The following is an 11,758-nucleotide window of genomic DNA, read 5'->3' on the forward strand; positions in this document are numbered from 1 at the left end:
CATTTTTTCTGAGAATGGCAGAAGGGAAAAGATTACAGTAGACATGAGGAGAAATTTTGCTAAGGCAGTCAGTAAGTCCTCTATAATAGTGACTAAATGAAATGACTTACTAAGGAAAGCACTGGTGTTCATCTTCCTAAAAGCAGAGGGCTGGATTACATGAAGTTTTCAGGTCAATTCAGAAACTTTGTTGTTATGATCCTGTGACTGCTCCATCTCAGGTATTACCAAACTGGGCCTCCTTTTCTGGTGTGTGTGTGTGTGTGTGTGTGTGCGCGCGCGCGCACATGTGCATACCTGCAAATTAGAAGGCTCTCGATTTGGGGGAGGATTTAGACATTGCCTCTCCCTGAAGAACTGAAGGTGCTGTAGCAAACCCAGATCCAATCGTGTTTCGGACCCATCAATAATACATTACAGTCTTTCACACTTTTCCAAGAGGTAGGCTTCAAGACAGCAAGGTTTCAATCTAATTGGCAGTCAATGCTGTGCCCAAATAGCTTGAGTGTTCTCAGCCCCATTACTGACTACCAGCCCTGAGCCCCAGCTAAAAACCCAGCCCCTTGTTTGCAGGGGGGCTAAGGGTGTACTTGGATTTCATTTCACAATCCAAAAATCATTAGTGCCTAGACCGGGTCCAGCCTGCATCCCTCAATTTATCTGGTTTCTAGATTAGTCCTTCGGGGAGCTGGACACAGCTACCTTGGGATTTTAGCCACTGGTGTGTGTGAAGGGCCAGAGGTTGGTCACTGTGGAAGTCTCCATAGGAAGTGAGTACGATTATCAGGACTGTACACCTGGCCCGATGCTAGTTTCTATACTATGAGGGATAGAAGACAGCCCCTTTGGGGGTGTACACTGTTAGGAATACAAAACTGAGGGGCGCCTGGGTCGCTCAGTCGGTTAAGCACCCAACTCTTGATTTTTGCTCAGGTCGTGATCTCGCGGTTCCGAAGATCAAGCTCTGCGCTGACAGCGCTGAGTCTGCTTGGGATGCTCTCCCTCTCTCTGAAAATAAGTAAACGTTTTTTAAAAAAGGAATACAAAACTGAACTATGATAAAATGAAGTGCAGAGTCTAGCATGTGACTTCAGTTGCATGGTGAAGGTTAAAGTAGCTGGAGACATTTCTCCAGTGGCATTTGAGTGGGCAGCTGGAAGACCGGGCACTCCAAACTGGGAGAAAGGCCTCAGCCTGAGCTTGGAAGACGAGAAAATCTAGGCATGCTTGAGGAGCAGTGAGGGGACTGGCTTCACCGAATCAGAGGGTTCAAGTTAAAAGGTGGGGAATCAGATGGGAAAGGCAGGTCGTGGAGGTCTTCATAACAGCAGAAGCAGCAGAAGCGTTTGACCGTCATCAGACACGGGATAGGACACCCTGACTCTTTTGCTAATGGCTTTAGAGAGAGAAAACAGAATCCCCTCAGCTCCCCTTTTGTCCCTTCTCTCCTGCAAGGAGAAGGATTTTCAGAGTGGAAAGGACAAAGCAGCACCACAGAGAGACTCCTGAAGGCAGTCTAAGCCAAGAGAGCCTTTAGGGGCTCTGGATAACTCCATCTCATAGTGTGGGTCGATAACAGCCCAGGGCATCGCAAAGACTTGCACCTCAAGTTAGGAAACCCCATGGAGAGCAAAGAAGATGCACACTGCAGCTTAGAGATGGGCAAATGTGACTCCACACTCTTAGGAATGGGAAGAGATCAATCCCACAAGTTACAGATCAATACGTTTAATATTGATCGAGGGCAAGATTCTAGAACAAATGATTAAAAGGACGGTTGGTGAGCACTTACAGAAGGAAGCAAAGATCTCTCGGCCCTCGCCTGGAGGCCAAACAAATAATTCCCCACTCAGCTCATTTCCGTCACTAGGGTGCCTGGATGGGTAGATGAGGAGAATCCTATACCTCCAATGTATCTGGAGTGCAACAAAACGTCCTCTCGTGACAGTCTTGGGACAATATGGAGAAATGTGGAATGGATAAAGATAAACTTAGGCAGGTTATTAGCCAGTCGAATGACTACACATAAAAGGGTTCTGTTTTCATGTCACTAGATCAAATTTGAAAATTACATATATTTTGTAATGATGTAATGAAAGAGAGACCCAAAAGGTGAGATGACAGAACCAGAATTCATAGAGATGTCAAGAGGCTGGTGTAATGGACACACTATAAGAAAATGAAAATTACTAGGGACAAATATAAAGTCATTTATTTGAACTCCCAAATGTAATACTGCAAATGTAGGATGTGAGGGATGGCTTAAAGGGTTTCAGAGTAAATGAGCGCTCATCATGAGCGATGAGTCAAAAGCACAGTTTTGTTGCTACAAAAAGTATTCTGACCTTCGGTTGTATTACTGAAGGTATATTGCCCATAATAAAGGAGGTGATCATCTTGTGCCACTCTGCACTGCTCTGTTCAGTGCAGGCATCACACCTCAAAGGAGATGTCAACAAAAGTATACGCAGAGAAAAAGTGGTGAGAGCAGCGAGGGAACTGGCAAATCCAGAGAGAGATTTGTCTACTGTCAGCAAATCATTGCTGGACTCAAGGGGGAAGAGGAAGCTGCAGATTTGTTCTGTGTATGACTCCAAGGGCGCTGAGATCTAATGGGTGAAAGTTAGGGGAAAGCAGATTTTGGTTCAACATAAGGAAGGTTCTTTTTTTCTTTCTTTTCTATAATGAAAAAAATCATAATAAAAGTTTCAGCTTATGATCTCAGCCTCTTGAAGTCTTTGTAGAATTTATTACCAACAGTTTTAAAAACACAGCAGAAAAAAGATCCTAATCTCAACATCCTAATATAAGCGCATTGGTATGTTTAGGAAGAACTTTTTTTTTTAACGTTTATTTATTTTTGAGACAGAGAGAGACAGAGCATGAACAGGGGAGGGGCAGAGAGAGAGGGAAACACACAATCCGAAACAGGCTCCAGGCTCTGAGCAGTCAGCACAGAGCCCGACGCGGGGCTCGAACTCACAGACTGCGAGATCATGACCTGAGCCAAAGTCAGACGCTTAACCGACCGAGCCACCCAGGCGCCCCAGGAAGAACTTTTTAATGATTAGTAGTACTCTCTGGAATTAGAATGGCCTGTCCCAAAAGGTAGACAGCTCCAGAGATGATCAAGCAGTGACTGGACAACCACTCCATACGGATGATGCAAAGGCAATGGAAGCATCTGATAAAGGACCAAACCAGATGACTAGGGTTACTGAGATTCTATGATACTTGGGCTGGAAGGTCTCATGGTAGAGTATTCAGGGAAATATTTCTGGAGTCTAGGTGCAGGGCAGGCTGGAGAAGGAGAAACTAGAAGCAGAGATAATAACAGGTTAAGAGGTACCTACTCTGAAGGCTAAGACTATTTTCACCTCCAGCAACCCCCCCATCTCAAAATTACAGTGTCAAAAGCAGCCATAATGGTTGCCTAATTCCCCTCCCTTATGATCTGATGCTTGATTCCCTTCTGCGACCTCCTTGCCAAATTGTTATCTTGCCTCTGCTTAAATACCTCCAGTGATGTGAAAATCTTGTTCTTTCAACGCAGACCATTGCACAATATTTGGGCATTTCAAACTATTATAAAGTTCTTCCTTGGGTTGAGTCAAAATACGTTTCCCCATAACATGCGCCCTTTTGCTCCTGATGGCACCCGCTTACAAAGGAAAACAAGGCGAATCCCTCTACTACATTATGAACTTTCCAATATTTGAAAACTAGTTCCTGAACTGCCGCCACCATCCTGGCAATCCCTTCTCCAGGTTAAACAGCTCCGGTAGTTCATATATGATGATTTTAAATCCTCCCACACTCCTGGTCTCTCTCTCTTGTGCATGCTCTAGGTTGCTAGTGCCTCTGTTCCTGTGTAGTGTCCGAGGCTGAAGACAACCTTCCACTGTGGTCTAAAGAGCAGAGAAGAAAGCACAGCTGTGATCTCCTGCATCCTGGCCTCCCCCCGCCCCCCATATTAGCATTTGGGGTAGTGACTGTCAAAAAATAATGAGCTTAAAGACACCTCAAACTACTGAAACGTTTTTCACACAGATCATTAAGTCACATCTCCCCCACCTTGCACTTAAGCATTTGGTTTGACAAACTAGACTATTTCTTTTGCCTGGTTCATTATGGCATCCCGGGATCTTCCGGAATCCAGCTTCATGTCATTTACAAATTTGATCAGCATGCCATCAGTGTCCTGATCCGAGTTGTTACTTAAATTATCGGACAGGCCAGGGACCTCCCTCCAGGCTGACAAAGATCCATTAGTCACCAGCTGTGAATACACCTTACTGTCCTGTCTTCACCCCACATTTTCCCTTCTTATCCACAAAGACATCTCACACCAGGACATTCTTAAACAAAATAAGGTTGCATTCTGCAATCCTCTTTGGAAACAAGGGACCAAGGAGAGAAGGAAGCAGAAATGAAACAAGAGGAATGTGACCTTTAGATCTTCTTTTTCCCCAGTCGCCGCCATGAGTCCCTTGCCTTCAGTCTCCACGAAGCAATTTCCAGCCAACAGCTCAGCTGTAGGAAGCTGAAAGCTGGATTGGGGGTCAGAAAACTTGCATTCAGACCCATCTCTGCCTCTGCCTAGCTGTGTGATCTCAGGAAAGTTGTTTCACTTCTCTGATTCTGTTTGCTCGTCTGTAGAATAGGGATGGGAACACTTACCTCGTAGGGCTGTCCTGAGGATTAGGTGGGGGAAACGGATGCCAGTGTGCTTTGTAAACAGTAGGCACCATCCAAATGTAAGACATTATTATTATTATTATTTATTGAGTACCTACCAAGTTCATGACTACATGTTATAAAAAGACAAGATGTAGCCCTTCCCCCCAGGGAGCTCACAATTTTGTAGGGGAGGTCTGTTCCCAAATAGCTATACTAAGAAGGAAAAGAATAGGGCAAATGGCACAAGTTGTTATGGTGATTTAGAAGAGGTGGGGGTTCCTTCAGACCGGAGGAAATCCAGGAGGGCTTCTTGGAAATCTAGTGGGCCGATCTGACAAATAGAAATGGCTGAGAGAGGACAACATTTGAGGTGGAGGAGCCTAGGAGTTGGCAATTTGAAGAGTGTGTTTGAGATGCTGGAAGCAGTCCTGTCTGACTGCAAGAGGCGATGAGGCTGGCCTGCTACATCTCCACCTTTGTGGACATGGTCATTCGCAGCACCCCCACAATGGAGCATTTAGTCCTTCCGAATGGGGATTGGCATTTGAGCACAGCCTCCTCGGTCTCCTGTCTGTTATTCTTCAGCTCACCTCCTCGGAGAAAAACTCTTCTGCAGGGTGGAGGCATCTGGAAAGAATCCAGGAAAATCACCTTTTTCCTTATCTGCAGCTGAGAAACAGGTCTCCAGGAAGGGCAGAGACCAAGGCCACATTTAAATCCTAGGAATCTTTAGCCGGAAGTGGCTCTAGCTCAAGGATTCAAGCGTTTCTGCTGAGGCAGAGTTCTCCACCATATCCAAAAGGCTTCTTCTGCTTCTTTTTCTTCAATTCCATGTGGGGAGCAGGGAGGGAGAGGAAAATAGTTCAAGGGCTCTCAAGGTCCATTTCCTGGTTTCTTTGGAGTTATGGTTATAATTTGGTGCCACCTGGTGTCACAGATGGAATATAGCATGCTGCTGCCGCAGCCTCCTTCCCATGTTTGGAGCACCGAGCTGCCGCCCAGCTACTAGACATAGGGCTGGCTTCCTTCACTTAGGGGGCACTCTGGGGTCTGGGTAAGGGAAAATACAAGAGAAAAAGGAAAAGTGCTACACCAGGCCTCATAACCATCCTTTCCTCTGCCACCAAAGTTTCTCTTTTCCTCAGAGTACCCTTGGGAATGTGTATTCCCTCCCCCCACCAGGTACTACAGGATTGTGTTTGCCATGTCCCCCCCCCCCCCCCCCGCTCCACCCACCACTAACTCACACACAATCTCCTGATGGCTTGAATATCTGTGACAGATGATAGAAGCTCTCTTTCAGACTTGACCATGAGAAATAGTTGTGTGTCCCCAGGGCGGCCAAGGGAGTCATAGTATAAGGGTCTGTTCCCTCCCTGAGCTGGGGTTTAAGCTTTGTTTCCTCCTGAGCTCTTCTAGAATGAGCCCAAAAGAAATCCACTCCTGAGGCCACACTTAGCATTCCTTCAGCCCTTCTCTCTGCAAGGCTAGGGGAGGGAGAGCCAGGGCCTCACAGAATGGAATACATGGTGGCCCCTTTTCCCCTCAAGCTCCATTCTTGAATAGATTCAAAGCCATCAATCAAACTAAAAGCAGATTGGTCTGAGGATGCCTCACAATGGGACAACAGTAGAGGGTAGACTGAGGGGGTGGCTTGAATTGGGATGGCCAGAGCTGAGTAAGCACAAGACTGAGCTAGTGAAAAGGCTAATTCCGCCCCCGCCCCACACACACACCGCTGCCTCCATTCTCAGGTACCCTTGAAGTCTTATTTTCTGTTGTGCGCTACCCTTTCAGACATTGCCTTTTCAGGCTCTTCTGAGTGCTGAGGAGTCCTGGGCCAGCTCTCGGTTTGGAGTGTGCATTGTGGGCGGGAGCATGAAAACCGCTTAAGTGCAAAAGGAAGGACTCAGATTGGAGTGATTCCATTCTTGGATCACTACTTTTACATGCCCCACTCTTCCCTGGTGTCTACAATACAGGGCGGCAGGAGCAGAGGCCCCCTATCTGGACAGGCCAAGAAGTTAACAAATCCCTTTTTATCCCGTAGTTCAGTAACAACAGGGTTGCCACTTTTCAAAAGTAACATGTGCTAGGAGACTAAGGGCTAAGAATATGAACAAAAGCACATACAAACAAATGAGTTTATGGGGTAACTCACATTTCTCATTCTGTCCTGGATCAACTAAAGCCTAACTGTACGTGACCTTCTCTGGTGCAATGTACAAGGCAACCTTTCAAAACAGGTGAGAGGTCAGAGGTTAGACCAAGTTGCCTAGCCTTTAGCCTAACGTGGATCTGGTGAGATTGGCGGTCCCAGGTTAAACCATAGGTGCTGCCTTCTGGTTCTGCAGTCACCTTGGCCCCTGGGCTCCCCGACCATTGCCTGCTCCTTGAGAGAGAAGAGCCCCGGTGAAATTCCACCCCTTCACATACTGTTTTGATGTTTCATAGGACGTGTGTTCTGACAAAAAAGTGTGCTTCTGGGTCTCATAGGGAAAATGTTCTGGTCTGAGCCTGCTTCTGAAAATCTGGATCCTACGGGGGCCGTCCCTATTATTCTCAGCTAGTATTTCGTCTAGTCCCTTAAAGCGGCCATGTGACCTTGATGGCAAACGCCATCTTTCTGAGAAGCCTGCCTGTGCTATCAGACCCCGGGGACGGCCACTCGCGCTCGGTCTTTTCCGATTTCAAAGCCGTTAGACCGCCCACCGAGACCCTTTTTTCCGGTCTGAGAGGCCCGGAAGGCTCTCAGGTCATTTGTGGAGCGGACGTGATTGACACGATCTGCGACTAATGAACGCTCGTCTCCTTCCCAGCTCAGATTACTAGTTCCGCTCTCTTTCCCAGCTTCTTTTTGATGACTCATCCCTCAAAATCTTCGCTCAGTCGCCTTCCTTAGCCCCGCCCCGCCCCGCCTGTCCCTGCTCCCTCGGCTCCTAGTTGGCCCCCAAACCCCGGGGGAATGGTTTTGGCGAATCCTATCGGGCATAGTTTTTGCAGGGTCCTTGAAACATATAGGAGCACAAAAACGATCGCCGTACAGCTAAGAGGAGGTTCATTTCCTTATAAGGAGCTTAACCCGTCACTGCTCCTTCAGCTTTTTCTTTCACACGCCGGGGGTGGGTGAGAGAGAAACGCCAGCAGGGCTTCTGCCTCTGTTCTCATTCAATTCCGAGTCCCGGGCAGCTCTGAGTTCCCAGCAAAGGTCAAGCTGCTCCGCTCCAACGGCGGGCCTCACCGAGGGAGGCACAATTGGGATTGGGAGTTTTCAGACATTTCTGTGGGTCTTGGGCATCTGTACTGGACACCTATGGCAACTTTGCTGGAGACCACCGCCCTAAAGAGGGGACAGACCATGAGTCCTTCATGAGTGGGGAGAGGGAAGCGGGGACGCAAGGACAAGTGGGGGCTGAGACTGAACCAAGAAGCTGTCCTGGACCCAGTCCACTTGAACAGGTGAATGAATGGACTTTAACCTGGGCAAGGGGTCCTAGCCACGCTGTGCCCGTGCACGTCTTCACAGCACACTTTCCTGGGTAAGGCCAAGTGAAGCCAGTAGATCTATAGCAGGAAGCTGGCAAGGAACTGGCTAAATGGGCCCCCTTTGGGCGCTTGTAGGCTCAATTGTTCTTTCATGCTCACACAGTCATCACCACTTCTCTCCTGTGTGTCTCTTATGCCACAGCTAAAGCCTGTGAGTGAAAGCTTCCAGTTCCGCCTAGGCTTTACACTGCCTTGTATAGGGTTCTGTGCATAGTGGGTGCACAACAAACTCCTGGGAGTCTGAGTATCAGACCAAAGGCTAGAGACTCAGGGGCCACCCAGTGTGCAGAGTGCTCTCGGACTCGGGCATCTATTGAGAGGGAGCTTTTGCACTTTGGTATTGTGTCTTCAGGAGAAAAGAAGTAGCTCTCCGCTTGAGGAAACAAAGAAGGTGCTGAGAAATAGGCAGTCACCTTCCTTTTCTACTCCCTCCTAGCCAGCCCCTCTGCTCTCCCTTTGGAGGCCCCTTGGCTAAGTCTCATCCACAGCTCATTTGCATTGTCCAGGCTTGCCCCTCTGGCCTCTGAGAGGAATGTAGCCAACAGAGCAGGAAAGAGGCGGCTTGCTTTCTGCCCCTGCTGGGGTGAAAAGTAAGTGGAGACGCAAATCTTGTCCCCTCCCCACCTTCTGCTTCCACCTTCTCTCCATCACAGAGCAATTCTGGTGCATTTCGCTGTCCAAGGCTCTGTCTGTTCTCCATGGTTTACACAGAGTCCCTGCCCTGACAATCAGTGGCAACAAGGGCTGACTGACACCGAAAATGCAGAAAGCACATACACGTGGGGGAGTGAGAAGTGGGCTAAGATGTAGTATAATATGTATAGTCCAGAGATACACCCCACGGATGCACCTGGGGTCATCGCAACTGGGGGCTAAGGAATCAGGATAAATGTGTGTAATTGCAGGGAAAAGTAGGAGTGAGCAATTGTGAGAGTTTTAGGTCCAGGCAGATTGGAATGAACGAAGCTATTGGCTCTCAACTGCAAAGGATTCCTAGAGGAGGTGGGACTTCAGCTGAGTGACAGAACCAGATGGTCATAATGTATTTACATCCTGAGGTAGGAGTGAAATTTGCAGATGGAGGCAACTTTAATCAGGAAAACTTGAATAGCCAGTGATTGTTATTCTTTCTCCTCCTCCCCTCTCAACACACATTTCTGAGTGCCAACTCTGTCCTAGATACTGGAAACATAAAAATAATAATGACAGCCAGCTGCTATTGAGTATTTACTATATGCCAGGTACTGTGTTGACCACATCATCCTTTTTAAATCTCACATTGACTTGATGGTGTAGCTATCATTATCATGCCCATTTTGCAGATGAGCCAACTGTGGTTCCAAGAGCTGAAGTGACTTGCCCCGAGATCACACAACTGGCTATAAGCGGAGGAGGTGAGATTTGAATCTAGGCAGTTACTATCCGGAGCCCATGAATTTAATTGGCGTGCTCTACTTAATCGGCGAGTAAAAATGGGACTCCTTTGGTGGCAGGGGAAGGGAGAACAGAGATGACCAGAACTTTGAGAGCAGATTAGGGAAAAGCAGAAGTTTCCAGGAGCAGCAGCAGGGACCCCAGCCAGCCATTTAGACAGGCAGGTAGAGCAAGCATCTGGGATGCAGCACACACTAGAAGGAAGCCCAGGCAGGCAGGTGGTTGACAGCCAGGAGGCTATGCCGTGGGGCCTGGGCTTCCAGAGCAGGAGGCCAGCCATCAAAAGGTCTGGCAAGAGCTAGATAAAGAAGTACTTTTGTGAAGACTAAGGTGCCACGCAGGGCACCAAGGTAGGAATAAGAAGCTGGGGCACCAGAGTAGGGGCTTAAGGTAGGGGCTTTTATACAACAGATCAGGAAACATCCCAGTTATCAGAGATAGGAATCAACTCCATTCATTCACCTTCCCGTCTCTTTTTTCAGCATTTTTGGTGCTCTCACCATGTTGCAAGTGCTGTGCTAGTCTCTGGGGTAAGACACAGTATAGTGTCTTTATGTACCTTTAAAACGGGTAGTGACAACACTGTGTGATTAGTTCTATATTAGAGGCACAGACTGTGTATGTGGTGGGGGGAGGAGACTAACTTTTCTTGGGAGAGTTCCCAAATGATATTAGCTCTGAGCTGGATCTTTAAAGAAGAGGAGAAATTTCCCAGGCTCTGAGTGGTGGGGAAGAATTCACACAGAAGGAATAACACAGACCAAAACAAAGTTTTGAAAGAGTAGACCACATTTAGGGAGCAATAAGCAATTCATACTGGACCATGGGGTATATGGTAGGGAGAGGTGGGAATATGAGTCTGAAGAAGACTTGTGGCCACATTATACAGGCTTTTGTGGGTGCTGCTGAAGGTCCTGGACATGCTCCCACAGGTAAAGGAGAGCCACCTATAGTCTTTTTTTTGAAGTTTATTTATTTATTGTGAGAGAGCAGGAGGAGGGGAAGGGCAGAGAGAGAGAGAGAGAGAGAGAGAATCCCAAGCAGGCCCCGTACTGTCAGCACAGAGCCCGATGCGTAGCTCAATCCCATGAACTGTGAGATCATGACCTGACCCGAAACCATGAGTCTGACACTTAACCGACTGAGCCACCCAGGTGCCCCACCACCTATAGTCTTTATGTCGGCAAGTGACTGGCTTGCACTGGGGTGTTTTCGGAAGATTACAGGGAAAATAACATCCAGATACACTGGGGGTAAGAAGATCACTCAAAAGGTTATTGCCATTGTGAAGGCAAGAGATGATGGGGGTGTGAACTAAGATAATGACAGAGAGGATTAGTTCAGGAAAACATTCCCGAGGGAGAGTTGACAAGAGTCAGAAGTGATTGACAGGGTGAGTGACCAGGATAAAGGAACCAGGGACAACTCGAAATTTCTTGTTTGACAACTAGGTCTATGGTGACATCATTCACAAAGAGATTGGGAATTTAGGATGAGAAGCAGGTTTTATGGGAAGAGGTAGGAAGTTCAGTTTGGGACATGTTGAGTTGGAAGTGGTCAGTGGTGTTCTGGTAAATGTTTAAGTACCAGGTCTGGCTGGTGGAGAGAGACTTTATTTATTGGTTACTATGGTGTAAATATGACCACCCTGGTCAACTTCAAGTTTACCAATGTGATGGTCACCCATTCACAAAACTCCTGAAAATTTAGCAGTCTCCGAGACCCATGGAAAGGACTGTGCCAGGTAGACTGGGGCACAGGCTTCTGATGGCATTGCTTAAATGATTTGGAGACCACACCACTGGACTGAGTCAAGATTTTTAGTACGCCAGTGGAGAAGCTAATGGGTTCATAAAACTGCCAACCCAGGATCAAGCAGAGCAAGAATGAATTCCATGGGACTGAGGGAACTGCTGAAGGATAATTATGGCTTTGGTTTGGAATATTGCTGCTGGTTTTAAGAACGCTTTTCTCTTTTCTTTTAATGTATCTATAGTGGTAACAACTAGTAGATTATTCTTTTGTGAACAGCAATGAAACACTGATCTTTTCTCCCTAACTAATCTCTCCAGAATTTGAAATCTGTCACTGTTTTTTT

This window comes from Prionailurus bengalensis, chromosome X, assembly GCF_016509475.1.
Source record: "Prionailurus bengalensis isolate Pbe53 chromosome X, Fcat_Pben_1.1_paternal_pri, whole genome shotgun sequence".
Lineage (NCBI taxonomy): Eukaryota > Metazoa > Chordata > Mammalia > Carnivora > Felidae > Prionailurus > Prionailurus bengalensis.